The sequence below is a fragment of the Bombina bombina genome, chromosome 2, assembly GCF_027579735.1.
Source record: "Bombina bombina isolate aBomBom1 chromosome 2, aBomBom1.pri, whole genome shotgun sequence".
NCBI lineage: Eukaryota > Metazoa > Chordata > Amphibia > Anura > Bombinatoridae > Bombina > Bombina bombina.
In genome coordinates, this window is record NC_069500.1 from 602072759 (window position 1) to 602078586 (window position 5828).

The following is a 5828-nucleotide window of genomic DNA, read 5'->3' on the forward strand; positions in this document are numbered from 1 at the left end:
TCCGGACACCGCCGCCACCTACATTATACTTATGAACCCCTAATCTGCTGCCCCCAACATCGCCGACACCTACATTATTTTTATTAACCCCTAATCTGCCGCCCCCAAATATCGACGCAACCTACCTAAATTTATTAACCCTTAATCTGCCATAATCTGCCGCCCCCAACGTCGCCGCCACTATAATAAACATATTAACCCCTAAACCTAAGTCTAACCCTAACCCCCCCTAACTTAAATATAGTTTAAATAAATCTAAATAAAATTACTATAATTAGCTAAATTATTCCTATTAAAACTAAATACTTACCTATAAAATAAACCCCAAGCTAGCTACAATATAACTAATAATTACATTGTATCTAGTTTAGGGTTTATTTTTATTTTACAGGCAAGTTTGTATTTATTTTAACTAGGTGCAATAGTTATTAAATAGTTATTATCTATTTAATAACTACCTAGCTAAAATAAATACAAAAGTACATGTAAAATAAAACCTAACCTAAGTTACAATAACACCTAACACTACACTATAATTAAATTAATTCCCTAAATTAAATACATTTAAAGGGATAGTCTAGTCCAAAACAAACTTTCATGATTAAGATAGGGCATGTAATATTAAACAATTGTCCAATTTACTTTTATCACCAATTTTGCTTTGTTCTCTTGGTATTCTTAGTTGAAAGCTAAACCTAGGAGATTCATATGCTAATTTCTTAGACCTTGAAGGCCGCCTCTTAAGAATGCATTTTAACAGGTTTTTCACCACTAGAGGGTGTTAGTTCATGATTTTCATATATATAACACTGTGCTCATGCATGTGAAGTTACCTGGGAGCTATCACTGATTGGCTAAACTGTAAGTCTGTCAAAAGAACTGAAATAAAGGGGCAGTTTGCAGATGCTTAGATACAAGATAATCACAGAGGTAAAAAATATATAAATATAACTGCGTTGGTTATGCAAAACTGGGGAATGGGTAAAAAAGGGATTATCTATCTCTTAAAACAATAACAATTCTGGTGTAGACTGTTCCTTTAAATACAATTAAATAAAATTAGCTAAAGTACAAAAAAAACAAAACACTAATTTACAGAAAATAATAAACAAATTACAAGATTTTTAAACTAATTACACCTAATCTAATCCCCCTAACAAAATAAAAAAGCCCCCCCAAAATAAAAAAAACCCTACCCTACACTAAATTACAAAAAGCCCTTCAAAGGGCCTTTTGCGGTGCATTGCCCCAAAGTAATCAGCTCTTTTACCTATAAAAACAAATTACAAATCCCCCCAACATTAAAACCCACCACCCACACAACCAACCCTACTATAAAACCCACCCAATACCCCCTTAAAAAAAACTAACACTAACCCCTTGAAGATCACCTTCCCGGGAGAAGTCTTCATCCAACCGGGACTAAGTCCTCAACGAATCCGGCAGTAGTGGTCCTCCAGACGGGCAGAAGTGGTCCTCCAGACGGGCAGAAGTCTTCATCCAGATGCCATCTTCTATCTTCATCCATCTGGCGAGGAGCGGGTCCATCTTCAAGACATCCGACGCGGAGCATCCTCTTTCCACGGCGACTGAAGAATGAAGGTACCTTTAAATGACGTCATCCAAGATGGCATCCCTTCAATTCTGATTGGCTGATTGAATTCTATCAGCCAATCGGAATTAAGGTAGAAAAAATCCTATTGGCTGATGCAATCTATTGGCTGATGCTGGCCTTCTATTGGCTGATTGGAACAAGTTCAATCCAATTGGCCGATTGCATCAGTCAATAGGATTTTTCCTACCTTAATTCCAATTGGCTGACAGAATTCTATCAGCCAATTGGAATCTAAGGGAGGCCATCTTGGATGACGTCACTTAAAGGAACCTTCATTCTCCAGTCGCAGTGGAAAGAAGAGGATGCTCCGTGTCGGATGTCTTGAAGATGGATCCGCTCCGTGCCGGATGGATGAAGATAGAAGATGCCATCTGGATGAAGACTTCTGCCCGCCTGGAGGACCACTTCTGCTGGATTCGTTGAGGACTTCGGCCCGGTTAGATGAAGACTTCTCCCGGTAAGAAGAGGTATTTATGTATATCAGTCCCTCTCCAATTTGTTTTCAACTTAGCAATGCCAGTATATGATATACATTTTTCATCTCCATTGTTACATTCTCTAAAGTGGGTATAGGGAGGTCTTTGTTCCTTTTCTTCTTTCTTTCTTCTTCTGTCATGATTCTCTAATGACTATATATGCTCCCTAATTCTATCACGTAGGGGTCTTTCAGATTCCCCTATGTATTGTTTCCCACATTTGCACTCTAGTACAGTGTTTTTCAACCAGTGTGCCGTGGCACACAAGTGTGCCGTGAGAGATCCTCAGGTGTGCCACGGCAGACTGACAACAGTGTGACATATTTTTTAAACTTTGCTTGGATTTTACTCCCAGTGCAGGGGTAGTTTGTAGGAGACATGGCATAACAGCACAATACATACAGTATGTGTGTGTTTGTGTGTATGTGTATATATATATATGCTGTATTAGGCTACAATGTGTGATTTTTTTTTAAATTTTGGGATGGTGGTGTGCCACGGGATTTTTTAATGTAAAAAAGTGTGCCACGGCAAAAAAAAGGTTAAAAATCACTGCTCTAGTAGATAGACTATGTTTTTATCAGTGCATCTTATTAGATCATGAATTTTATGTTTCTTCCCTGTTATGTTTGATTTAAAAAAATGTGTTTTCTTTGAGTGTTTACAGGATTTACAAGACATGGGTAAAAAACTTTAATGTCTTTCTCTAGAAAATCCCTATTCTCTGTTTTTTTTTTCCTTTTTTATTTCAGTGCGAGCTAATATAGATTTCAAATTTCTTGCCTTCTTATATACTATATTCGGGTTTTCTGGTAATAATTCTTCCAATCTCTCTTCACTTTTTAAAACTACAGGTGGCCCTCGTTTTACAACGGTTCAATTTACACCGTTTCAGAATAACAACCTTTTTTCCCCAGTCATGTGACTGCTATTGAAAAGCATTGAGAAGCAGTGCATTTATTAAAATAGCCAGTAGGTGGAGCTGTCCGCTTGTGTTGCAGCAAAGCCAAGCAAGCTGAAATTAATCCATTTAACCAGACCTGATCTATCAGGCAGATTTCAAAGGAACAAGATCTTCCTGTCTATAAATCAGTCCAGATTGGAATGCATAGAAGGAACTGTTTGCAGAAAAATGCAAGTGAAGTCTGTGTTGCGTGATTATTTTATTAGGTTTATAATGCTGTTTAGCATTTAAAGTCTTCATTTCAAAGCTTAAAAATAATGTATTAGGTGTTACTTATGACAATTTTGAGAGGGGCCTGGAACCTATCTCCTTCACGTCCCATTGACATACATTATAAACTGGGTTTCAATTTACAACGGTTTCGATTTACAACCATTCCTTCTGGAACCTAACCCCGGCGTAAACTGAGGGCTACCTGTATATTTCTTTCTTAAAATCCTTTCTATTATGTGGTTATTTTCACAGTATGTTGCAATTAAAGGGACAAATAGTTTGTCATATTCATGTTTCTTTTTCATCATTTTACTTAGTAGATCCTTTCTATCTATGGTCTTTACAGTTTCCTTTATTGTATCTATCTCCTTAGCCTTATATCCTCAGGCCAGAAAGAATTTCCGTTTGTTCACTAAAATACCCTTATTTGATTCTTGTGTATATTCTTTTTCCATCTCTGATGGTGGCAGCTAATTTGGTGTACATAATTGTTTGCATTCACCGTTTTGAAGTGGGTTCTGGTATTAATCTTCCCTTCTTTCACAAATATTTCTAGGTCTAAGACGTTTATAGATGTCTTACTTTTTTCACTAGTGAAATTTAGGTTTTTGCTGTTATTATTCATCTCCATGAGAAAACTCTCTAATTCAAATTCAGATCCTGTCAGGATGCCAGGAATCAGACTGAGAAGAGAAGTGCAAAAATAATCACACCTTTATTAATAGCAAAAAATAATAAATAGTCCACAAGTCAAATAACAAGCCAGGATCAAAACCAGAGCTGGTAGTCAGACGAGCCGTGTCAGGAGCCAAAGCGAATAGTCAGATGAGCCGAGTCAGGAGCCAAAGCGAGTAGTCAGACGTGCCGGAATCAGGAACAAGGAGAACAACAGAGTCAGGAACAAGCCAGGGATCAGGAACCAGGAGGGACGTCAGACAGCCAGGTAATACACAGGAGCTCTCACAAACAGCTCTGAGACAACGCAAGGGCAAAGCATACTGAACAGAGGCCCGTTAAATAATAATTGATGACATCACAATTCTGAGACTGCATCCTGTCTCACACAGATGATGTACACCAATCTGGCCATAAAAGGAAGTGCAGGAAATGAGCAGCATCACACAGTATGCACCAGAGTCAGCAAGAGAGGTGAGTAAAATGGCTGCCAGCAGCACATGGCAAACAGAACAGGGAAAAAACCCTGACAGTGCCCTCCCCTCAACGAACCCTCCCCTGCGGGAGGACAAAAGGCTTATTGGGGAAACGGGCATGGAAGGCATGGAGGAGGGTGGGAGCATGAACATTAGAGGAGGGAACCCATGAACGCTCCTCCGGACCGTAGCCCCTCCAGTGAACCAAATACTGTACGCGGCCCCTGGATATACGAGAGTCAATAATGCTGCGGACCTCATACTCCTCATGGTTGTCAACAAAGATAGGAAGGGGACGAGGCAACACAGTGGTAAACCGATTACAAACCAATGGTTTCAAGAGGGAGACATGAAAAACATTGGAGATGCGCATTGCAGGAGGAAGGTCAAGAGCATAGGCCACAGGATTGACCCGTCGGAGTATTCAAAAATTACCAACATAACGGGGAGCCAGTTTATTGGAAGGCACACAAAGGTTCAAGTTACGGGAGGACAGCCAAACTCTCTCACCAACCTGGTAGGAAGGCGCGGGCAGATGCCTACGATCAGCCTGGAACTTTTGGCGCTGCATAGAAAGATGAAGACAATCCTGAATCTGCACCCACGTGGAACGGAGTTCCCGGAGATGCTCCTCCAAAGCCGGAATACCCTGAGACATGAATAAATCGGGCAACAAGGATGGTTGAAACCCATAATTCGCCATGAACAGGGATAACTTGGACGAAGCATTTATAGCACTATTACGAGCAAACTCTGCCCAAGGTAACAGTTCAGACCAATTATTGTGGTTATCTGAGACATAGCAACAGAGGAACTGTTCCAGAGCTTGATTAGACCGTTCCGCAGCCCCATTGGATTGAGGGTGATATGCCGAGGAGAAGGAAAGCTGGATCCCCATTTGAGCACAAAAGGAACGCCAAAATCTGGAGACATCTGTGCACAAACTCAGAAGGCAACATACGCAGCAACATCAGAACCAAGACCTGGCCACCAGAATTGTCGAGTGACAGATCAAACCATTTGGTTCTTGTCTGGGTGACCTGCGGCTTTAGGATAGTGGTAAGTGTGCAAAAGTTTAGTTCGAAGATTCTCAGGAACAAAACACTTACCACTAGGTTTCTCAGGAGGTGCATTGGTTTGTGCAGCCAGGATCTCCTCGCCCAAGGGAGAAGTCAAATTAGTATGTATGGTAGCCAAAATATGGTCAGGAGGTATAACTGGAGTAGGTACAGACTCCTCCTTGGACAGAGGCGAAAATTGTCGAGAGAGGGCATCAGCCCTAACATTCTTACTACCAGGCAGGTAGGAGACCACATAATTAAAGCAAGACAAAAATAGCGCCCATCTGGCCTGTTGGGGCGACAAACGTTTTGCTTCAGATAGATAAGTTAAATTCTTGCGGTCAGTAA